Source organism: Mesocricetus auratus, unplaced genomic scaffold, assembly GCF_017639785.1.
Source record: "Mesocricetus auratus isolate SY011 unplaced genomic scaffold, BCM_Maur_2.0 Super-Scaffold_100013, whole genome shotgun sequence".
NCBI lineage: Eukaryota > Metazoa > Chordata > Mammalia > Rodentia > Cricetidae > Mesocricetus > Mesocricetus auratus.
The window spans coordinates 28,831,856-28,857,903 of NW_024429196.1; the positions used below are offsets into that span (position 1 = coordinate 28,831,856).

Here is a 26,048-nt window from a genome sequence, read left to right on the forward strand (position 1 = left end):
CATCATCCATTCAACGATGGCTCACATCCACCATATTCCAGAGAATCTTATGCTGGGGGATCTGACGCCCTCTTCAGGCCTCCACTGGTACCACTCAAAAGGATTGCATAAACAAAACACTATAAACATTATAGACAGATGGATAGATGATAGATGACAGATAGATAGATAGATAGATAGATAGATAGATAGATAGATAGACAGACAGACAGACCTTTAAAGGCATCGTAAAAATAAATCTTTTCTCAATGGAGTGTCACTGAGTAGATCAACAGGGAGGCCCCAATGCAGGAATCATTGACAAAATGAACTAATAGCATTTTTGTGAACTTTTTGTTTTGTTTCACTTCATTTTGGCATTTTTTAAATCTTATTTGTCTTTTGTCTATTTCTTTTGATTCTCATTTTTGTGGCTTTATGGGGTGGGGTTTCTTGCTTATTTTTGTTCCTTGTTTTTGTTAAGAGGAGAAAGAGAACATGAAGTTGGATATGTAAAAAAAAAGGTGGGGAGGATATGGGAGGAAGAGATAAAAAGCATCAATAAAATATATTGTATGAAAAAAAGCTAAGCTATAATAAAAATAATTAACTAGCTAAAAACAAGTGCATTACCAGAAACAAAAATCTTAACAATATTATGTTTTGTTTTTGATTGGTTACAAAACAAAACCAGAATTACAATGGAGTACTCACATTTGAGAAAATGAGCGATTTTCAAAAGCAAAACAATTAATTGGATGTAGATATTAGCCATGGGCCAGAGATATTCCGGTTTGGTAGAGTGCTTTAGGGGCATGGACGAAAGCCCAGTATCAGTCACCAGCCATGCTCTGATCATGGTAGTGCAAACCTGTAACTAGCCTGGGCTACACAAGACTTTGTCTCAAAAATAAATAAAAATAGATAGATAGATAGATAGATAGATAGATTATTAACGCACAATTATTAGTCCTGAAAATGAATTAGAATAAACAACTACCTAGGTAGAGAACCTTTATGACCTTCTCTCCAGAAAGCAGAGACCAAGTGTCTGGCAGTCACTAAGGCTTCCTTCACTTTAGGTTCGTCATACCGCCATATGCAGACTCACCACTGTTAGTGTGTTCTGTTTTGGTGTATGCAAAGAGGCATATGTCATGTATGTGGTCTTATGTATCTGCATACATCTTATGTATTCTACATGCCAATGCAGAAGATAGGGGAGGACACCGGTGTACTGCTCTCTTATTGCTGCGTTATTGCCTTGATACAGGGTCTCTCACTGAACTTGGAGCCACCTCCATAGATTGGCAGCCTAGGAGACCCCAGTGATCCTCAGGTCTCTGACTCCCACAATGCTGGAGTTATGGTCTAAGGGCTTGGTCACAGCCAGTAGGTGCTGGGGATTATGGAACTCAAGTCTTCATGCTTGTACTTCCCTTCCTCCACGGAGCTATCTCCCCAGCTCCCAGACAGTGCTTTCAGATAATGTATATATTCAGTTATAGAGGAAAGAAAGAGAGTATTAAAGGAAAACTAAACAATAAGTAAAACTGGACTAACTCTTTTGAACGTTGCTCCCTGTGAAATATTTTGGATAATTTTCACTACACTCTTTTCCAATGCCTGAAATTTTGCCAACTTTGGATTCTGAAGAATATAGATCCTCTTAAAAACTCAATGTTGCTAACATTTCCTCTACACCTTAGACTGGTATAGTCAATCAGGGAAGTGGGAACTTTTTCATTTAAACTTAAATTCATCTTATTGAGTTAAATATTTGTTGATCAGGCACCTCGCCACACTGGACATCATTTGCATACCCAGAGATAAAAAGAGAGGATGCTAGTCCTCAGGAGGCCTGCTTTCTTTTGGAGTAAGGGGACTAATAATGTGAACACCAGCTCCTTGAGAGAAGGCTGAGTAATGGCCAACTGCAGAAAGTGCAGACATGGGGTGGAGAGCTCAGGAGAACTTCCTTAATCTGGCCTGTTCTTAGATTGCTAAATGTATGACTCAGAAAAGAAACCTCTCATACATGTTCACTGCCACCAAATCATGGTTAAGAAAACCAAACCAAAACAAAACAAAACAAAAAACCAAGAAGGTGCAGATGAGTCATTAGGTAGAAACAGCATGCCCTCCCTCTGCTGGGCCCACACATCTTAGAGCTCCAGTCCTCTGTCCTCCAGGAGGGCTGAAGCCATGGGTGGCTTTTTCTACACTGCATTCTTTTGTTACTACGCAGGGCCTGGCTCTTAGTAGTGGGCATGGAATACTGGCTTCTAGGTGAATATTTTCATACCTGAGCGGACAGCTGTAATCCTTATGCACACGGTTTGTCTCTCGTTTTCATTTTCAATCCCTAACCTTTCATTGCCTATGGCTGACTTTTTTACAGCTAGGAAAATGAACAGAAGAAACCTCAAGAATGGCTTAGTTAATTCCCACTCATGAGGCTCAGACCAGAAAGCTTTCACTCCTGTTCCCCTTTGACCTTCTGCCTGTGTTACCCCCGAGGGTGTTTTGCCCTGCTTTGTGGTTGTGATCATTCAAGCCTACTCTGCTCTCTCCAAATATTTCCTGGGAAAGGAACCACCCTCATTCATTTCTTCGCAGAGGTATCCCTGGTCTCTTTTCTTAAACCCGGAAGATAGAATCCAGCTCTGAGAAATTCCTCAAGTCTTCACACACAAAGATAAAGGCAGCAAGATACAGAATTAAAGCCTGCACCTTCACTTAAAAAGCCTTGCTTTTCTTCCTGTATAAAGGTGAGAATTCTCCCACAGATACAAGTTAGGGCATTCTTCAAGGAGCAGTGGAGGTCTCCAGCATCTTGAAGTAAATCAGTTTCTCAGATCTTCACATCACACCCATAATGTTTACTGCTAAACCATTAGCTGTCATTGTTTACCCTGTATCTTCCATCTCAGTTTTCTGGTTGTAGTTTATCTAAATCATCTTCACTCTAGTTGAGCTAAGACTGTGTGGTTTTGCAAATTAAATCCGTTGTGGGTTTCTGCATGTGTCTCCTCCCTGTGTTTACTAAGCTTTTTTATTTTTAAAAAATATTGTATGTCTGTTTTCATTTTGACAGTTGTGTGAGGTGAGATCTGTTTGTCTCTGGATTCTTTTAAACAAATTTGAGGCTATTTAGAAGGACGTACTGTTAAGAACCAGAAGTAAACGGTGTAATGAAAGTGTATCTTTAATAATGATTGAATCCCCTTTAAAATTTAAGACTGTACATAAGAGAACATATAGTTCATGAGTCTAGACTTTGTATTTTGGTCAAAGAGATCTGTTTTGTTTTCCTAAAAAAGGAAGTAATTGTTGTTAATTTTATTTCCGATTTTTAAACTTTCACCTTTTTAATTTTTTTAAACTTTCTGTGGATGTGTGTGCAAATGATCTGTGTGGGAGTGTAGGTGCGTGTGCGTCATGGTGCAACTGTGAAGGTCAGAGGTCAACTTCATACCATTCACCTTTGTTTTGAAACAAAATCTGACTCGGTCTTGCTGTTGTGCTGCACACTCCAGGTCACATGACCCATAGGCTTCTCCTGTCTCCACCACCTGTCTCCACCACCTGTCTCCACCCCCAATCTCCACCTCCTGTCTCCACCACCTGTGTCCACCTCCTGTCTCCACCCCCAATCTCCACCTCCTGTCTCCACCCCCTGTCTCCACCTCCTGTCTCCACCACCTGTGTCCACCTCCTGTCTCCACCCCCAATCTCCACCTCCTGTCTCCACCCCCTGTCTCCACCTCCTGTCTCCACCACCTGTCTCCACCTCCTGTCTCCACCCCCAATCTCCACCTCCTGTCTCCACCCCCTGTCTCCACCCTCTGTCTCCACCCCCTGTCTCTCCTGTCTCATCTCACCTCAAAGAGCTCTGGGATTACAGGTGCATGCAACTGCATAGGGTTTTTTCAGATGAGTTTCCAGGATCCAAACTCATCAGGTTTGAATGGCAGGTGCTTTTACCTACTGAGCCATCTCTCTAGCTCCAAAAAAGAAATTTTCAAGGACTACAAGTCACATGGCCAATGTAGAAAAGGAGCAGGCCACATGAAAAGGCAATTTATTTAAGATCTGTCACTATGATGTAGGGAAAATATATGACATTCTCAAGCTAACAAATTGAAACTAGTAATTGTTGAATGCAACAGAAATAACAGGATGAAAAATGTGTGGAATCTGTAAGAGAGGTACGTGTGGGAGATGAGGACAAAGTGGGATTTGTGGATGGCTCTACTATTTTTGGCTTGGAAGACTTAGTAGGCAATAATTCCACTGCTAAAGACAAGAGATAGAAGAGAGACATAGGTATCTAAGGAAAAAGCAGAAATCATATTTGGGTTGGCTGTGCTTGTGAGATTGTTGAGCAACTTGAACAAGTCTGATGACACATACTTGAAATTTTGAAAATGAAAGAAATTAGTGTGTAGTCTAAGAAAACTGTGCTTGTCAAGGTTCAACTAACTACAAACAGAAGCAGGAGTCGGCTGCAAGGCCAGCGGGAGAGTCAGACAGCACTGGCAAGTGTGATTGACACTGAAGAAACAGGGAAAAGACCCTGCATCTGTCATTAGCAGCTAGTTGATCCTTTCAGAAAGCAAGATGGGCAAGTGTGGCAGAGGGTAGAGGTGTGACTGGAAGATAAAGAGATGGTCTGGGGAGCTTATTAGGAAAGGAAAGGGTAGGTCACTCTGTGGGAGAAACTGCCAGAAGTTAGTTGTTTGAAAATGGAAAACTTGCATCGTGCTTGCCATTGGGAGTAGAAGAGACCAAAATCACAAGAATGACAAGGGACACAGTGAAAGAATGACAATGAAGGGGTGCCCAGGGGAAGGAGCCCAAGTGTGGAATGCTCCACAGAGACAGGTAAAGACAGAGACCAAGAGAGAAGGAAGCTGAGCCAGTGTGTGTCTTGTGGCTTTCATTTTCTCTTCAAAATAGACAAACTCATCTACGGAGGGTGGAGAAGGAAGAGTGATGGTTTTGAAAACTAAAAAACAAAACAAAACAAAACAAAACAAAACAACTGAAATAGCCCATTTAGAAAACTAAAAGAGAAACAGACCAAGATGAGATTTTTAAAAAGAAAAATTAACATAGGTGAATCGAGTAAAAAAAATCAGATTCATAGATTATATAGTTGTTTTTGCAATTTTGGTAGAAAGTGATAGAACATTGCTACTTAGTTTTCTGTTTGCTTTTGTTTGTTTCAGGCAGGGTTTTGCATAACCCAGGATGACCTTGGACTTTCTAAGCAGCCAAGGCTGCCCTTGAACTCCTGATCCTTCTGCCTCTGCCTCCTGAGTGCTGGAATTACATGCATGTGCCACCACCCCAAGCTCACTTAACTATTTTTAGGTGTACAGTTCAATAACATTTCTAGAGTCATGATTCTCACCCTATTTTGTTGCCACCTGTTTTCATAATTGTCTCATCACCCAAATAGAAGCTTTGCATCCTGAGCGGATAGCTCCTGTTCTCCATCCCAATCTGATTTGTGGCCCTGAGAATATGCCTGTTCTAGGTAGGCACTATCATTTTTTTTTTTGCTTTTGAACTCTGATTCATAAAAATAATAAAAAAGAAGTGATAGAAGGTTATTATTTTTACAGAACTGTCCTATAAATTAATGCTCCATTTGTAATTTTAATTTTTCTTTGAGAATTTCACACATGTATACATGGCATATGACCATATCTACCTAGATCCTTCCCAAATCCCCTTATCATTTTCATGTCTCCTTCCTTCTTCCCTTCTTCCTTTTAAATAACAATCCACTAAATTTAGTTTTCATGGGTGTGGGGCCATATGCATACCAGTGGCCACACCCCAAAGAAGAATTATTCTCCTCCCCCAGCTCCTCCCCTGTTTATGCTTTGGTTTTGACTGATGTGATCTTCTGTACATGACTAGGCTGTTGCAATCAACGAGCCCACGGCAACTGTGGTTACCTGCACAAGAGCAATAGGTCTTTCTTAAGTCAACGCTCCTCAATCTACCACAAGTACGGATTAGAACTTATCTCTATCACTGTACATCAAGTAATCTGAACACCCCATGTATTCAAAATAGCTGCATCTTTTGAACCCTTCAACTACTTTGCACTAGTTCATTTATCACATAGGCACCCACAACAGTGGATATCTGTCCCCACAACATCCAAATCATTTATGCACTGGTGAACTTTTCCTATTCAGCAGTCGATTTCAGAAAACTATTTGATTAATTTGAATATGTGTTGCTAAAACAGAAGTTCCCTAAAAAATAAGTCATTTATGCATCGTTTAGGAAAATGAGATGTTATGCAAGCAAATAGCCTCTGCTGTTTGTCATAGCGGGTGATGGGAACAGGTCTCTAAAAGAGGCTCAGATGACTGACTCGAACATCAGACTCAGCTGATTTTTATGGAAATATTTTCTTGCTATGTGAAAGCAGTTTATAATAAGAAACCCACTGGAGGAAATGTCTGATGTTTTGGTCATCTCTGTGGAATCACATTTTCGTGTGTGTGTGTGTGTGTGTGTGTGTGTGTGTGTGTGTGTGTGTGTGTGTGTGTAGCCTCAACAAAAGATGATGAAATTCCTGAATTAGGAATGAATGACAAGGACCTCTTCTTGTGGGCCTATACACCTTTTAATTAGGCCTTCTCATCTTCTCATACACCTTTAAATTGATAGCTGCAGATGTAACTGCTGACAATCGCAGTGTCAGCTAGACGCCAAAACCCCACCACTACCCTCTAAATATTGCTAACCCAAGCTATCAAAAAGAGGAACTACTTTCCTATCTTCTCACTTCCTCAAACTTAGCTCCCCTAATCCAATCCTAGTTGGAAACAGTTATAAGATTATCTTGATGTCATTAGTAGATATGGGAATACCTGCCCACTGTGGGTGGCATAATCACCTGGATGGGACCCTGAACTGCATAAGTGGAAAAGAAATGAGCAGCTGTATGCATCCACTGCCCATTTCCTCTCCCTCCTCCTCCCCCTCCTTCTTCGTATTTGTTCGTGTGTGTGTGTGTGTGTGTGTGTGTGTGTGTGTGTGTTAGTATCATGGTCCTCTGTAGAGAACAGAATACAACTTTTCTCCAAGTAGTCAGGTTTGGCAGTAAACACCTTTACCTTCTGAGCCACCTAGCTGGCCCCTGCTGTTTTGATTTTGTAAGAATATTTTTTCACAGCAACAGCAAAAGCAACTAAGCACCCTAGGAGAGCAGATATGCTCATATTTCTATTTCAATGGGGTAAATAATTCTCACAGTCCAGCCCATGGAGCCCAGCAACCTCCAAACACCTCCAGAGATATGTGAAACTATTTTCACACTACTGCCAAGGTCTACTTTTCCTTTTCACTCTTACTTTGTACAGTGAAGCTTTCTAGAAGCTTCATGGTCTGATAGCAACAGAGTACAGAAATCCATATAAGAAGCTCACACCGTCTTCTTTAAAGTCAGACATTTAAAAGATTTGCAAAGGGTCTGGTGATATAGGCCACTTGCTTAACAAGCACAGAGCCCTGGGTTCAGTCCTCAGTACAGAGAGAGAAGGAAGGTGACAGAGAGAGAAAGTGTGTGCACCAAAATAAATAAGTTAAAATAAGAACACTTCTTTCAGCACTTTTTGGCTTTGGAAATATGATGATGTATCATGAAATACATTATTTATATTAATATCACATAATTGATTTATATTGTTTTTTTGAAAAAATAATTATTGTAACTTTTTTTTATTTTTCTAACATGGAAAATATCCTAGTCCACGTAATTGAGCTCTGTTTATCGAGTGAGCTGGGATGTAGCTCAGTTGGGAGAATGCTTGTCCAGTGAACAAAAAGCCCTGGGTTTAATCCCCATTGTGTCACAACTGGGTATGGAAGCATGAGGATCAGAAGTCCAAAATCGTCTTTGACTGCATAGAGAGTTCAGGGCCAACCTGGGCTACATGAGACCCTGGAAAGAAAGAAAGGAAGGAAGGAAGGAAGGAAGGAAGGAAGGAAGGAAGGAAGGAAGGAAGGAAGGAAAAAAGGGGGAGAGGGAGGGAGGGAGGGAGACATCTTGAGACGAAATGTGAGAATAAACTTCCGCGGAGCAGAAATGACAGATGGAGACAGGTGCTGGAGTGCGCTTCGCACACACTGTATAAAGATGTGGGAGAGCACAAGCAGCGTCTTGTTTTGATTTCAAAGCTTCTAAAGTATGCTATATGTAGAATACATATTTTAAGGATCACACACATGTATATCATGCCTAAAGTTTGGGAGATGATGAACTCCAAATTCAGCCTAGTAATTAACATTCATAGAGGATAGTTGAGGGTACAAAAGCAAAGGCATTAGAAATGTCAGATGTATCAATTATGTTTTCTTCTTGAGTTGGGATTAAAGGCATAATTGTTTATAAAGGAGTTTTAATGGTTTATATAACTGAATGGATTTATTGTGTAATATAAAACACATACTTGTATGTAACTCAAAAACAGAAATGCAAACTGATTTTTAAAATGGGCAAAGATCTTGAATAAACATTTCTTCAAAGAAGATATGTAAATAGCCAACAAACACACAAAAGATTCTCAGCCTCACTGATCATTAGAAACATGCAAATTGTAACCACTATGATCTCACACCCATTACCATGACTATTAGAAAATAATATATGGAAACCTGGTGATTTGGTGCACTGTTTTCAGGAATGTAAAATGGTATAGCTGATATGCAAAGCAGTTAGGCGGTTCGTCAAAACATTAAAAACAGAGTCCTGAGATGTAGCTCAGTAACAGGGTACCTGCCTAGCATGCATGAGGTCCAATCCCCAGCATGACACACACAAGTAATAAAAATATAATTTAAAAAAGAAGAGAAATAAAAATAGGTTAAAACCCGGGCACTTCTAATCAGATCATATACAGAGGAACTGAAAGCAGGAACCTGGAGAGATATTTGCATATTCATGCTCATCATCAGCATTATTTGCAGCAGCCAAGAGGTGGAGACAGCCCCAAAATCCTTAACAGATGAGTAAGACTAAGTATGTACACACAAGGGACTATTGCTGACTCCGAAAAAGGAAGGAATCCTTTCTAATGGCATCACAAACTATTGAGAACACTATGATGAGGGGGGAAAAATCACAAAATGACAGCGTTCGTATGATTACCCTTGTTTTGTTGTTTTGTTTTTAATCTCCCAGGTGTGGCACATGCCTGAAAGCTCAACAGTTAGACCCCGAGGATGGGGAGTTGTGAGTATCAAACATGAAGTTGTGGGCTTTATCGAAACATAAAATAGAATACTGGTAGCCAGGAGCTGGGAAAGAACTTGGAGTTTCATAGGTGTGGTTTCGAATTTTTCAGATGAAACAGTTTGGAAATGGGTCTATGGCAATATGGATACATATACTACTACTTCACTGTCGAGTGCAAATGATCTCAGTGAATTTTATGTTATGTGGAATTTTTTCCACAATTAAAAGGGAAATTGCATTAGCTATAATGAGATTTTGTGTGCCCTAGAATTTTCCTGATTCCCTTCAGCTACATAACTATCATAAAAATGAATTCGTTATCTAATTGAATATCTTGCCCAGGTTCTACACACCAGTCCAGTCCTTGATGTGATTTTATAGCAAGCATTCTGCACTTACAGACTATTGCACACTTTCTCTCCACCTGCATAAACTCTACTCCAAAGGGCACTGATGAGAGGTTATGGAGGTGGCTCCGAGGATAAAGTGCTTGTCATGGAAGCCTGAGTGCTGAAGTTCAGATCCCCAGCACCCACATAAAAACTGAGACCTCCTTCTAGTCCCAGAACGCTTAAGTGGGCAAGCTAGCGAGCTTAACCCGTTGAATCACGTAAGAAGGGTCAACTCCAGATGCATGCACAAGCACATACTTGTGACCATATGTACACAGGGGCATGTACACTGCAGGCATAAACACAGGCAATAAAAGCCAGTAATAAATGCCATTCTGGGCTTCTCACTCGCATACTGCTTTCTGTTTGATACAGTCAGGAATCCACTTAGACATGTTGGGCTTGCTCTTGCCTTGTGAAGCTAGGACACTATTCTGTGTAGAGCTTGATTGCATTGCTCATATCGCCCACCAGTGCTTCTTCACATCTCTGAGACTGAATGTGTGCCCAGCTTTTTATGTGCATTCTGAGCATCAAACTTGGGCTTGGAGCAAGGGCTTTACCGGCTAAGCCACACTATGTTAAACACTCTTTACGTGCACGACTTCATTCCCTAAAGACAACAACCTTGCTCAGCCACTCTGGCACTGTCCATCTCCAGAGGTGTTTCATCTTCCCAAACAGCAGCTCTGTACCCAGTAGGAAACAATCCTCATCTCCTCCTCTTGGCCTAGGCATTCTCTCTGTCCTCAGCATCTGAGCAGTCTAGTTCTCTGATGTAACCCTTTGTCACTGGGACTTAGTTCAATTAGCACAATGTTCTTAAGGTGCATCTGTGTTGTACTGTGTGACAAAACCTCCTTCTTCTTTATGTCTGAATATTATTGGTGCTGAGGTTCGGATCCCCAGTACCCACATAAAAGTTGTAACCCCCTTCTAGAACTCTTAGCAGTTAGGGACAGATTTTCCATGGACAAGCTGGCTAGCAAAACCAGTTGAATCAAAACAAAATGGTGAACTCAAGATTGAGGGAGAGAGCCTGCCTCAATAAATAAAAGAAGACATCTTAGGTCAACTTCCATGAGTGTGCGCACACACACACACACACACACACACACACGTGTGACCATATATACACACAGGAATATATGTGCATGTATTACTAACTGCAATATTCTACTTTACCCTTTTCAGCCTCACTTACCTCTTCTGCAGAACAAGACACGGCCATTTTTCAAATAGCACTGTTTAGTTAGTGAGAACACACATAGAGGAAAAGACACACACACAAAATAAGGCACAGGGCTCACACATTGGATGTGAATTCTATTCCCTTCCCTTCTTGTTCCATACCCCCTCATGTGTGTTCACATGTATATGTGAAGTCTGGTGACACCTTGACTGTCATTTCTAAATCACATCCATCTTGGTTTTTGAGGTGTGGTCTCTCTCTAGACTGGTGCTCAACAGGTAGGTGAGGCTGGCTTTACAGACATCCCCAGGGATCTGCCCATCTCCATTCCCCAGGGCTGGAACTACAAGCATGCTATCATGCCCAGCTTATTGTTGTTGTCGCCTTCACATTATTTCTAGACATTGTAGTAGGATCCGCGTGCTTGCAAGGCAAGTATTTTACTGACTGGGCTATCTCTCCGGCCCCATCCTTCCTTTCTTTTTCTACATTATAAGTTTCATGAGGAACAAGGTCAAACACACTATTCTCACTTCCCTAGTTCCTGAGGTCACACTTTAGTGAAGACTTTACAATTTCTGTCGTGCTTCATTGAAAGAATGGGAGGTCTTCATTGTTTAGCAAATTGGAACACAGTTCTAAGAGCACTAGCATTATAAAATTATTCAGCCTTCCCACACTTTCCTCCATGCCTACCCATTTAGACTGGTAACAGCGAAAACAACAGCAAAGCCCTGTCACTCAGAAAAAGAGTGTACTGAATGCATTGTGGTTGCCCTTTTACCGGGTAGCTTGGGTAAGAGAGAGGCTGACACGTCTTGGGCTACATTAAGGTACTGATGCCGGGCTAAATGAATCAGAGGAACATGTGAGGACCCAGTTTTCCATTACTTAATTTATTGTCCTTGGCCTAAGTTAATTAGAGTTAATCACTAGGGAGTTAATTATAGTACAACATAACATGCTGTTAACAGCACATTCTACCACCACTGCATTATTAGAATGGACAAGTTGGAACCTCAGCCGACTTAGGGAGTGATCTTTACAAATGCAAGCCTGCCTGATGAGGAACCCTGAGTGATGCTAATCTGGATGGAAATACAAAGCCTACTTTCCACAGTGGATGCCAAATGACAAATGACGGGAATTAAACTCAAAATGGTGACTCTGAGACAAATAGTTCACCTTGTTTCTGATTGAATGTCTCCACTGGTTAAAGTCTATGAAAAATGTATTGTGTATAACTTTTTTACTCGTTTTTGTATGTACAGGAGCACATGTGTACACATTCATGTAGAAACCAGATCTCAGATTCAAGTGTCTTTTCCAATTGTTCTCACCTTATTTTTTGAGACTTGATCTTGCAAGTTTGGCTAAGCTTACTGTTGTTGGAACCCAGAGGACCCCCTTGTCCCAGCCTCCCCAGCTCCGGGATGATAGACAAACCAAACGTTTTTATGGAGGAGCTGGGGCTCCAGCTCTGCTCCCCATGACTGTGCTACAAGCACTGCACCACTGAGCCACCTCCCAGTCTTGAACTTTTGATTCTTTATTCGTAGTTTCTCCCAATCTCCAGAATTCCCCAAAGATGGTAATTTTGCTGTCATGAACTCAATGATGTGATCAGTTGTCTTACTTGTGGGGGGGGGGAAGACAGTGGTACTGACTTTTAAGCTGTGTGCAAACTAAAGTGTAGCATTTAGCCCTGTGAGACAACCTAAATATATCTGCTATTTTTTTGTTTTGTTTTCTTGTTGTTTTAAGATAGATTTCTCTGTCTAGCGCTGGCTGTCCTAAAACTCGCTTTGTAAACCAGGCTGGTCTTGAACTCAGAGTTCTGCCTGCCTCTGCTGCCTCTCGAGTACTGGGATTATAGGCCACCACTATAATTCTGGCTTTGCTATTCTTTTCAATCTTGACAGTCTTGACAGAACACAAGCAAAACAAATTCACTGACAGTTCAACTGAGAACTGGGTAGTTGACAGAGCCAACACAGTGACAGAGCCAGATGTGTTGGTGAACGATTGTCATCCTGGCACTTAAGAGGCAGAGGCAGGTGTGTTTCAAGTTCAAGTCCAAGCTGGGATACAACATTGACTTCAAAATCATCCTGGGCTACACAGCAAGACTTTGTCTCAAAAAAAAAAAAAAAAGGAATAATCCGTGTGATGATCCGTTCCTGTAATTGCTGGGCTTGTGGGTGGGGTGGGGTGGGGATGGGGGGACTGAAGTAGGAGACCACAAGTTTGAGGTCAGCCTAGGCTAATTAGTAAGACCTGTCTTCAAAAAGAAAACCAACAACAACAACAAGTTCAGGACAGTGGTGAGAACTAGCTGAGCGGACTCTTGTGTTTCTGTTCCTGCTGGTGTTTCTTCCTGCCTAACATCTCGGCCCTGTTGAATTTGTATCTCTGGAGAACAGCTCCATGGGAAGCTAGTAACCTTGTCAGCAGGCCCACTTTGTTAGGAGGAAGCTCATTGGATGACAGTGGTTTCCGGGTGTGGAGGCGTGTGTTTGCTTTACTCCTGTAACCACAAAGAAGCGGTTAGTTTCTCTCTGAAAGATAAGAGTGACAGGACCCGATGGTGACTTGAAAATGCCGGTGAACTCTTATTTTGAGAATATACCCGGTGATTTAATCATGATGTTGGTAGCTAGTCAGGTAGGAGTTGGCTTGAAGGTCGTACCCCTTCCCTTACAATCAGCAGTTTATAAATCCAGGAACTGAATTACATAGCTCTGATCACGGACCCAGAGATTGCGGTCTTTGTTCTTCGCTGGCCCTAAGTGGAAACATTCTAAACCGTGCACATCACACGATGACTATCTAGCAGGAGGGCTTTCTGGTAAAGAACAAAGACCCATTGTCCCTTTCCTTAAGAATTCGCCCAAGTGGGCCTCTAACCACTTGGGCAGGAAACTGGCCCTCAGGAAAGCCACCCGTTCTAGGGGGCTTTAGAAATAGTGTAAAGCTCACCTAAAAATGGAAGCAAGCGCAAGGGTCTCTGGTCTCTGTGGACTCTCATGCTGCGGAAGTCCTTTTCTCTACACTGGTCTCTTGGCTGTTGTTCACCCCTCATCTTGTTCTAAGAGTTCTGCTCATCTTCAGTGCCGTGTTCTGTCTCCTCTGAACTCATTTGATGGAGATCACAGGGACCAGTGAGTCTGGGGAGGGCAGAGTGAGATTCTCATAGCAATGACAGAATTCCCATGTTTGCCTCTCCACCTTCCCGCAACACCCTGCTTGCCCATTTTGCTGTTTATTTTTTCTTCCACCTGATACGGAAGGAGCCTACATGGGACTCACAGACAAGGACGGATAGTTGAGTGTGTTGCTGTGCCACAGCTGAGTGTTTTCACATACCTGGGCTCCATCGGCGGGACGTTTTTCTTTCTTTCTTTTCAAAAGTACACACAGCAGGATGTGAGCTCACCAATTACCTAGCACACAGAAATACAGGAACTGTGGGGCTACTGAGAACAGTACTTCAAAGGGTGGTGGAGAAGTGCCCCTGTTTCCTGCCTGCTCTGAGAGCTACACTCTCCAAAGGAGTCCTAACTGGGGGTCCAGAGAAACTCACTTCCAACCCACAAATTGTCTGAGAGCCTTAAAAAAGGAAACTCATGCTGGTAAAGGACACTTAGGCAATAAAGTTTCCTTCAGGCTTTGGGAACCTTGGAACTCAAGTAGAAAAGGGTGTGTGTGTGTGTGTGTGTGTGTGTGTGTGTGTGTGTGTTGCTGGGGGATTGAACCCAGGGCTTCTGGCATGCTAGGCAAGAATTCTACCACTGAGCTGTATCCACAGCTCTGATTTTACATTTTTTTTCTTTTTAATTTTGAGACAAGGTCTTGTTCTGCATCCCAAGTAGAGACTTGTGCTAATTTTGTTTTGTTTTTGTCAACTTAACACAAACTAGAGTTGCTTGGGAAGAGGGAACTTCAATTGAAAAATTGGCCTGTCTATCAGTGGGACATATTTTTGATTAATGACTGATGTGGGGGTCCAGTCCACCGTAGGTGGTGCTTCCTCCTTCCCCTGCTCCTGGATTGCACAAGAAGCAAACTGAGCAAACCTTAGAAAACAAACCAGTAAGCAGCATCCCTCCATGTCACTAACTTCTGTTCCTGCCTTAACTTCCCTCATGGACCATGATTAGGACATATAAGCCAAATAAAGCCTTTATTCTCCAAATTTCTTTCGGTCAGTGTGATATTATAGCAATATAGCAATAGAAAGCAACTAGGGCTGTCTTGAACTTGTGACCCTCCTGCTTCAGCACCCTCTGCCAGCATCCCCTGCCCCAGTAGCCAAGGTTATAGTCCTGTGCCTTCTGACCTGCTAGGAATTACTTTGTTTTGTTTGGCAGAAACCTTCTGTGACCTGGAATTTGTATTGCTCATAGATTCTCTGTGTCCCTATTTGTATTCCTGAAAATACCTAGGGAAGGTATGACATAGATAACCATTATGAGCTTAGATTTCAATGAAAAAAGCAAGCAAATGACTTTGTCATATCAAATCCAATGTTCAGCTGATTTGACATCCCATGATTCCTCTCCAAGCTGTAATGTAGGACTAACATTTCAATAGGGATGTAGAAGTGAGCCCATAACTCAAAACCTGCTCACTCTTGTCTCAAGAAAGGTAGACACTCTGAGTTTGTAGATGTTATGTTGTCAATTCTTCAAATCTTCATGGTTTGTCTTGGAGATGTTGCATTTGTTTGTTTTAATTTCTTTACATTTATTGTGGTGTGTGTGTGTGTGTGTGTGTGTGTGTGTGTGTGTGTGTGTGTGTACAGAAGCCTATGCCATGATATGGTTTGAAAGTCAGAGGAGAATGCAAATTCTATCCTTCTACTTTGTGGGTTCTGGGGATCAAACTCAGGTTGCCAAGTTAGTTTTGTGTCACACATGTGACTTTGTCTACTGAGCCATCTTGCTAGCCCCTGTTTGTTTGTTTTGATTCCACTGAAATGAAAGTGCTTGGAGGATGACCTTCCTGTTTCCACCAGTGTTTCCCCATATTCCATACTCAGTGAATATCTGTAGTGTAAATGTTGTCACTGAACAGAATATTTCTAGAATGTTTCCAGAATTTAGAATTTGGTGATGTTTCTCCAAGATGCCAACTTTCTATCAGTATAATGGACAGCCCAGTGCCTGGAGGGTCAAAAATGAACTGGAGAGACTGATCTCTTGGTCATCATTTTATCATGAAGAAGCTGGGCCTCAGAGGTGAAGTGACTTTCCTCAATTCATCCAATTCCTCACTGAGGCTCTGCAGTGGCCTCTTCATCCTTTAAGAATGCATGAGCATGCTCTATAGTCAGAGCCAGCATGCAGCTGTGTAGCTTCGTGTAGCTCTACCTTGACAGTCAGGGATACCCTGGAAAAGTCTGTGGGTAGTTACTCTCCTTAATCATCATCTCTTCTCCCCTCCCCCCTCTCTCTCTGTACATAAGTGTGGATGTACATGTGAAGGCTAGAGGTCAATTTTAGACATCTTTCTTAGTGGCTATCCACATATATTTTTGAGACACAGTATCTCACTGAACCTGGAACTTGCCAAAAACAGCTAAGCTGTCCAGAAATCTACCTTACTCCATCGGTTCAGTGTGGGAATTAGAACTGTACACCAGAACAGAAGACCTCATGTTTGTCTAGCAAACACTACTGACTGAGCTATCTTCCCAGCCCATGATTTAAAACCTAATGGAGCAGAATTGCTTTGAGCTCAGCATTTTAATAAATTCGTATAGCAATGAGGTATGACCTAGAGAATGGAAAAAATCATTTGCAAGTTAAATATGAATATATTTTAGAGAATGTGCAAAGAGTAGATATTATTTCACTTAGAAAAGGAATGCTTGGAGGTGATTTTAATATGCAACACAAACATGAGAATAAATAAGAAGAGAATACCGGCTAACAGTGTCTACAGCTTCACCTAAAAGAGTAACAGTATGGAGTATACAGGAGAATTTTCATTTCTTTTTAAGAAATATGTAAATGGTAATAATGAGAAAGACTCAACCTAGATATACTAACATTCACCTTAGCCTCATCAGATTCTCATTTTTGTAGAATCACTGGATTAGTGAGCTCTTAAGTTAATGAAAGTCTACTTCCATTTCACTGTAATATTTACTAGAGTAGCTTACAGTGCTCCCAGTAGGAACGTGAGAATACATAGCTAGTACTTAGGAAGCAATGATCGAATTCCAAATCTAGGAAATAAGAGGTCTTCAGAGGCAAGACAAACTGAAGATGTGTTTTAATTATTCATTATGTCCCTGAGACAAACATCTGACGAAACCAACTCAAGGTAGAAAGGTTTCATTTGTGGGCATAATGTGAGACTACAGTCTATCACAACAAGGAAGTCACGGCAGCAGGAGACTGGGACCTCTTGAGTGCCAGCTTAACCCTGATTCCACAGGCAGAAGCACATAGAGATGAGTGCTGCTGGTGACCTCGCTCTCTCCCCTTTTGACTCTGTCTGGGACCTCAGCCCCTAAAATGGTACCTCCCACATTTAGGGTAGCTCTTTCCACCTCAACTAAACCAATCCAGGGGATTTTCCACAGGGTTGTTTCCATTGTGACTGTGAACCTCACCAAGCTGAAAAATCAACACTAACCCTCACAGTACTTGTTCCTGTTCTAGTCACTAACATTTGTATGAGTCTAGGCCTCCAATGAGGACTGAGAAATCAGGCCGAATTTACAGCTGACTACACAAAGCAAGATAGGTCAGTCAAATGTCAGAGCCAAATGGTGACACAGGCTGCCGGTAAACTAGGTGAAGGCCAAATTAAGATCTTGCTTGGGTACAAGGCTCTGTCCAGATTCAGCACTTCAAAAGGTCAAAGACAAAGTGGGACACATGTCTGGAGCCACCTGCAACTTCAGCTCCAGGGAAGCAGATACCCCTTCTGGACTCTGCCGACACTTGTACTCACATACACATATCCACACACCGACACACAAACACAATACATATAATTAAGAATAAGAGAAATCTTTACAGAAAACGAGCATGCTGGGGAAGTAGGACTTTAGATGCTACAATGGACAGAACACAGGAATTTTAGTCAGCTCCTATTTCCAGATAAGCTAATTTAGAGGAGATTGTTGAACGCAGCCTCCTCAAAAGTCCGTTTGTTCTTTGCCTGCACTGATGAACCTTTAGCGGGTTCTTCTCTAGCTTCTCTTCAAATAATATCTGAAGAACACTGGCACAAAGAAAAATGTCTGCCTTCATTGAGCCTTTGGGGACATAAAAATCAAAACAAGCGATACATCATGACTATTACAGCAACTGTTACCGAGAAGGAAGTAGGGAAGGGTGGATGCTGTACAAAATAGAACCCCATGCTTTGCTAACAGAAATATAAATGATACATTCACTGCAGAAAACAGTACAGTGGTTCCTCAGTCAAGCAGAATTACCACCTGATCCGGCTGTCCCATTATTAAGTGCATCCAAAAGAATTGAAATAAGGATGTGGATGCTTGTTCACCAGTCTTCACATCACCATCATTCATGGTATCCAAAAAAAATAGGAGCTGCTCATCAAGAGGAGAACAGACAGACAAATGGGGCATATCTGTAATGTGATATTATTCATCCTTTCAAAGGAGCAAGGGGCTTGGGAGACAGTTCTGTCAGTAAAGTGATTGCTGTGCTAGCATGACACCTGAGGTTAACCCCTGAAACCTATGTAAAAGGCCAAGCTTAGTGGTCCACACTTAATTCCACAGCTTTGGAGATGAAAATGACAGGTGAATCCCTCAGGCTTGCTGGCTGGCCAGCCTACCTGAATTGGTGAGTTCCGAGCTGGTAAGAGATCCTATCTCAAAAAGCAAGGTGGATAGTGCCCTGAGGAACAACTCAAGGTTTACCTTTGACTTCCACACACATGGAGCACACACACACACACACACACACACACAGTGTACTAAGCCAAGTCCATCAGGTCAGAAAGCAGCCACATGGAGTGCTGGTGTCTGCTTAGTGTTCAATAGTACAGAATTTGGACTTAGAATAATAAAAGTGTTCTGGAAAGTGGCAGCAGTGGTAATTGAGCAGTGATACAGACATGCTAGGGTTATTGAATTGTGTACTTCAAAAATTAGCATGGTAAAGTTTATGTTTAGTGTATGTCATCAACATAAAACCTATGAAGCACAAATGCACTACCCTGACAATAACTACTGCACAGAGAATTTTGGTCAAGCTTTTATGCCTGTGCAAAGGTGACCGCAATCAATGAGTCTGGACATCGAAGAAAGAAACGCTGACTAGAGGGGTTGGGGATGGAACAGCATGATAGCCCTTCATGAATTGAGAGGATTCATGGTGGCAGAGCCACTAACCTTGGCACCTTTTCAGCATAGCGTGGTGACAGAGCCAAGAGCAACGGGAGAAGTGATATATGGGGGAAATGATAGACATTTCAGAGTAGGAAAAACCTCTGACTTTCCATGGAGCCCATGAGTAGACAGTCAGAGGACCTTGGCAACATTAAGGATATGGAACAACAAAGCAAATTCTCCATTTTTAAATGATGATTGGATAGTCTGAGGACAGGCAAAGTAGTGCCAACATGCCCTGCTTTCACAGAGCTGTCCCCACTGTCCTTCCAGCCAAGCAGTGCTTCCAAAGATTGAATGGAGGATTTGGGTTTCACACTTCCCAATGGAAGTGTTTCTCCCAAAAGGCTAAATGTTTCCCTCTCCTAACAGGCTTCTCCAATGTCGATTGTACAGCCCAGTCTGTATGCAGCCTGGCTTCCCGAGCTCACCATCAGAGTTCCAGCAAGGAAATAACTGGATGCTGGAACAAATAGATTAGTATAGCACTCTAGTTCCTTCTAACTCTGCTACTGAGAGATCCCAACTCAACATTTTTAGACCCCTAGTGACTAGCCCATCACAGAGTGACTTGCCCTTCTGCCTTCTCCTGAGAAACCGGAGACCTCAAGATAAACTTAAAAGATAACCCTCCCTGATCCAGGAACTAACTCACCACATTCCTGCTCAATGTTTAACTGCACAATGCCCAAAGAATGCTTGCTTGAGATAACCTTCCTGTTAAGACATAAGCTATCATTTAACTTTACATCCTTTATGATGTTTCCTAAATCCCCAATTTGGTTTTTCCCTTTAAAAAACCCCCGACTGCAGTTACTAGAGGTCGATCTCCTCTGCCCCTGGGAGGGTCATGAGCTCAGCCCCAGTGCACTGGTTCCCCAAATCTCGTGTGCTTGCATCAAGAACGGTCTCTCTTGAATTATTGGGGCATCAGCTTATCCCGAGACTTGAGTGAGGGTCTCCCCATTCTGGGGTCTTTCACTATCTCCAGACTCAACCACAGGGGCTATCAGTGTTGCTCTCCCTGGAGTAACAAGAGGAAACTGGGAAAGAGGAGTTTCAGCCAGGTGCTGAAGACAAAGCCTGGAAAGTAGCAGGAGCTCCTGGGGGAAGCCAGCAAACTACTTTTACAGAGAATTTGCTTTCTGATTCCCCCCCCCCATTTTGCCTAAAGGCTAGACTTCCCATTTATACTGCGTGCCTTTTATTGCCACATCCCGGTGAGGAAGCTCTCAACTGCAGAAGCCTTTGGGGAAGAAGGAGTAAGGGGAAGGACAGAAGTTGAAGCAGAGGAAACAGTGTATGTTCTGCACTCCTTGAATGTTTGGGGCAACTATCTGAAGACAGGGGTGTGGCCTCACCACTGGGAGCAACTGAGGGGAAAGTGTCTTTGGAGAAGATGAGAGAAACATGAGATAAATAATCATCATGAAAGACAAAAGTCGTCTGTCGATCACCGCGCCTCTGCTGGGAGGAACAGCTGCCAAGCACACAGTGGGAGCCCGAAGAACCTGAGAAAGATCTCAACCCAGCTCCCTCAGTAGGATGTAATTAAAAATAATTAGTTATAGAATAGCACTTAGCTTACTGAAGATCACTTAATTGTGAGCTTCCAGAATAGACCCCGAGGGAGGGAGGGACATTTGCAGCATGGCGCCTGGGGGAGCTTCTGTGGCACTTGGGTCTCACTTCTCACTTGGATGGGACACTGCACAGAGCTGGGCAGACAGCTTCATCTCTCTCAGTCAAGGCCTCCATCTGTAAAACAGCACCAAGAGCGTCCCCTCACATGAGCCACCATGTGAGGCACTAAAGTGGAAGAAATGGAGACTTACTTTGACTAAGTCTTAGAATTTTTAGCTTCTACTGCCATAACTTTTTTTCTAAAAGTAAGTTGAGGTATACATTAATAAGAATTCCTTCTTCATTAGAAAAAGATGCAATTTCATTTTAAAAAGAAAAGAAGGGAGAAGCAAATGTCTGTGAGCGTCTGAGAGGGATTATCTTTACTATGTTTACTGCTCTGGGCTGCATTAGCATCCGGCCCTCAGATCCCGGCCCTGGACTGAATAAAGGGGAAAGTTGGCCCAGCACTAGTATGCATCAATCCATTGTTCTCTACTCTTGACTGCCAATGTAATGTGACCAGTTCTCACAACTCCCTTGCTGTGACTTTCCCACAATGACAGACCTTGAACTTGGAGCCAAACAAACCCTTTCTCCATTAGGTTCCTGCACTAATATAGCTGCCCTGCGATGGGGACCCTAAGCCAGTAGTGAAATGTGGGAGGATTTGCTAGGCACAGCAAAGTAAGTGCACCAAGAATGTTTTCATAGCACTATGCACTACTTTTAAAACTGACCGTATGTGAATCTAGCACGGTGGATGACATCACTGGAGGAAATATATGTTTGCTGATGTGCATAATTTGAAGTTGAGGATGATTTCGGTTCTCTGAAGAGTTTCCCAATGGGAGGCCTAGAGGATTCTTCTGTGGTTCTGACATCCAAGTGTTGCCTGAATCACTTTCTGCACATGGAACTCATGATGGATTGGTCTTAAATGGACCGGCAACCTACCAAATTACTCTTATCAAAACTGGAGATCTTAATGGATGCAACAAGTGAGCTGACACTGGATCAGCAGGTCTCACAAGGAAAACAGGCTAGAACTGGAATGAGAAGACTTGGGCCACTTCAACATGAGCAGAAGCTGTCACTTGAGAAGTCTTAACTTCTAAACACTTCATTTCCGTCTGCTTTCTTAATGGGAATGGTTCAGCCTACTTGATAAAAATGGTACGATGACTTCATGACTGAGGATGAAAAGAATTTTCCTTTTTGTTATAAACATGATTTAGTTATAACAATAATCACTTTTTCTAATGTTTTTTAAGTTAGCACACACAGTGATGAGTTTCGTGAGTGAATTTTCACATATAAATGAAATGGCTCTTCCTCTCCCTCATCCCTCCGCTCCACCATCCTCCCTGACTCTCTGCTCCCAAGGAGCCGCATGCCCTTCGCTTTCAGTCACATGAATTTCATTAGCCCTGTTTCTCCCTCCTCCCTCGCTTTAGATTTCTTCCTCATGCCTCATATCTCTTTCTACTTTCATTCCCTGTACAGACATATTTATTCTAACCATTTTTAAGAATTAGAATTGTGAACTCTAACAATAATCATTTAAAATCACCTAGAATCAAATTCACCCAAGACAACATTTTGGTCCAAACTTTCTCCTGCTAAAATTTATACACATATCTTAAAAAAAATAAGTACCTGTTATAAATACTATGGTTAATATGTCTCTGACATAACCATATTATATAAATATTTTTCTTTAATGAGTCATAATTAGTTCATTATAAAATATGCCATTGTAGTACAGACCATATTATTAAGCAATGCCATGTTTTTATATTAAGTTCATTCCAGTGTTATTGTTATGAAATAATCCTGCAATGGGCATGATGGTAGGTATGTCTCAATAAGTGTACCTCGTTTTTTATTTTTCTCCTTTTTAGAATATTTATTACTTTCATTGTGTGTGTGTGTGTGTGTGTGTGTGTTGTGTGGGTGCCCATCAAGGCCAGAAGAGGGTATCAGATCCCCTAGAGCTGGAGGTTCAGACAGCTGTGGACACCCCTTGTAGGTGCTAGGAACAGAACCCAGATCTTCTGTAAGAGCAGCACATGTGCTTAACAGATGAACCATCTCTCCTATCTCCATATTTCCTCTTATAGGACTGTACACATCCCTATGGCCAGATATTCTTCAGAATCCATGTATTTACAAGAATGATGAAATTGTATATTATATATTACCAATAAACTATACACAGGATCATACTAATCATTTGTCTCATGTATAATTTGCTTTAAATTTCATTTGCATTACAACATAAATATTTTTCCATTTTCAGAGCTTTATACATTTTGGAATTGTAGAGATGGGATTATGCACTTGGATAATTTACATATTGTGATTTCTAGTGAAATTGAACTCTTTGTGTTCTATCATTTTCCATATGTTGCTTGTGTTGGACTTGTTCTATCCGTCTTACAGTGTTTGTATTTTCCCTGATGGTTAAGAGGTTTCACATAGGAGTCAAGAGTATAGTCATATGTTTTGCAAAGACATGTCTGCCATTTAAAAAGCTTTGTTTGTGTTCTTCACAACTGGTTTTTATGTAAAATAGTGCTGACATGTTCTTCTTTATGGGACTTCTCTGTGGTGTCATATATGGGAAGTTCTTCCTAGTTCCAAAAGAATCTAATTATTAATCTACATTATCTGGTACTTTTACTGGTTGACTGGTTTCATTTGTACATATCTTCTATCCACCCAAATTTTAATTTGATGCTGGTTTTGATACAGGCTTCAATAAGAGGATACAGTCCCATTTACCAACAAATCTTCCCTTTCCCATTGACTTTAAGTATCATTTTTAACTATATACAAACTTAAATACACATGTATATGTATCTAAATCTCTTTCAGATCTTCTATTTTGCTCTGTTTTTCTGACCTCTTTTAATAACAATTCCACACCATTTCCATGATTATATATAATTTTCTCTATCTATAAGACTTGGTGGAGAGGGGAAATAATTAGCATTTTCAGGATAGTGGCAATGCTCCTCTGGATACTCTTGTGGGAACATGGCCTTATTTGTCTATCTAAACCCATAAGATGCACAACACCAAGAATTAACCTTATTGAAAACTGTATCTTCTGTGTGACGATGGGGATTGGAACAGATGTGCCACTCCAGTGGGGATATGGGTGATGGGGAAGCTAAGTGTGAGTGGAATGGTACTTGTGGGAACTCTCTGCATGTCTCTGCTCAGTCTGGCTGTAAACTTGTTCCATAAAGTATGCATTAAATGAAACAAATAGTAGACAATACTGGTGAAATAATGACTTTATTACAACGAGGAACAGAACAAGGCTAATAGAGCATCATCCAGATTGTGTTTTAGCAAGAATTATGATACAAATACTATGCTATTATAGAATAGTATTTATCAGACTCTGCGATGAAGGGCCAAGTTTTAAAAATCTCATTTTTATATGAATTCAGTTGTTTGCGTTTTCTTAGGAAATCAGTTTGTTACACATGGATTAGTTACATTTTCCATTGTAACAGAATGCCTGGTGTAAGCAACTTAAAGAAAGAAGTCTTAGTTTAACCCATGGTTTTGGGGATTTCAACCCATTGTAACTGGGAGGAACAAAGTTGAACAGATCCCATCATAACAGCCAGGAAGCAGAAAAAAAAAAGATGTGGAAAGAACCAGGCTTTCATAGTGTTGGCTGAGCTGGCTTTCAAGGTGAGAAGCTCTAACATCCAGGCAGGAGCAAAACCCATCACCCAGTCATCTTCATGGGTGAGCGATGTCACAACCCTAGGATTCAGGCAGTGGGAAAATGATGGACTCTTAGCTTCTGATCCCACCTCTATCACAGAGTAGACAGAGAGCATGGATATCTTGTGTTGGTTTCTATGAGTTTCAATTCTATTGTCTGCTAGGATGTTATATGAGAATTTAGACCAAATGGTTACTACAAACATTTTAATTTTCAAAATGGGAGTGAGATTAGGAAATCCCTATCTGATTTATTCATTCTTCTTATAATTTGAATCTGAAATGTCCCCAGTGTCATGTTTTGACACTGAGTGACCCCCCCAGCTGGTGTCTCAATTAGATTTAGCTATCAACTTGGCACAGCCTAGAGTCACCTGAGAAGAGAGTTTCATCTCATAGATTGCCTAGATCAGATTTGCCTGTGGGCATGTGGAGAACTGTCTTTTTTGATTGATGCCTACTAGGGGGCCCCAGCCTACTGTGGGTGTCACAATTCCCCAGGCTGGTGATCTATAAGAAAGAATGAATCTGTGAGCAAGTCAGGAAGCAGCATTCCTCCATGATTCCTGCTTTAAGCTCCTGCTCGAATTCTTCCCTTGACTTCCCCAAGTGATGGACTGTGACCTGAAAGTAAAAGCCAAATAAATCCTTTCTTCCCTTAAGTTGCTTTTTCTTGTGGTATTTGTCACAACAACGGAATGAGACTGGAACAATTGGTAATGTGAGATGGGAAGGCTGTGGAGCCTTAGGGGGCGGGCAGGTTGCTGACAGGTCCTTTAGACAACTGTCTGAAGGTTGTACCCCATCCTGGGTCCCATTGTCTGTATATCCTGATTTGCCATGATATGAATGGTCTTTGTCACATGCCTCCACTGACATACACGGAGCTGCTCTGTTCTCCCTTCTCCACCATGGTGGTTAGAACTCACTCAGACTGTAAGCCAACATGAATCCTTCACCTCTGGCTTCTGTCAAGTACTGTGGCCACAGGGAAACAAAAGGAACTAGTATATTTGCTGTATTATTCATTCGTTCATTATGAACGTAAGTCAATCCCTATGTTCTCCATGCACCTTAAATGAGATGGGAACAAGGGAAACAGAGAAAGACAGATTATGCTAATTCTCTGTCTTCCTTCTCACTGTGAACCCAGAAGTCACTGAACTTGATGTAGGGAGATGAGGAGCATGGGTCAGGGAGATGTTCTTACCGTCTGCACTTGAGTACACTGATTTAGAAAGAGGCTTCTCATCTTCAGCTATGCTGGCATATTTAACATGTAGCACCACCCTGAGCATTGTTGGTTGCTTGGGAATAGACCTGGCTTTTGCCTATAGCCGATAGCACCTATTCCCTCTGTTTGTGACAGCCAAGTCTCCTGTCTCTAAACTTGAGCACAGACTTGGAACCACCTAAGACACAGGCACTGTGCTAGATACTGTGCAAAGCAAAAGAGAAGAATGA

At 41.8% G+C, this 26,048-nt stretch overlaps 1 protein-coding gene across 2 annotated transcripts in view; it reads left to right on the plus strand.

Moving 5' to 3' along the window:
• The window catches only part of Prkcq (protein kinase C theta), a 136,454-nt gene that overhangs the window by 16,896 nt on the left and 93,510 nt on the right, over positions 1-26,048 (plus strand). The window contains exon 1 of one of the 2 annotated variants that reach the window (XM_040755536.1): positions 9,226-9,244. The exons of the other annotated variant lie outside the window; for it this stretch is intronic. The gene's annotated coding sequence lies outside the window, so the exon portion shown is untranslated. Of the gene's footprint in view, positions 1-9,225; positions 9,245-26,048 lie in introns of those variants that run through there. 2 annotated transcript variants of the gene reach the window in all.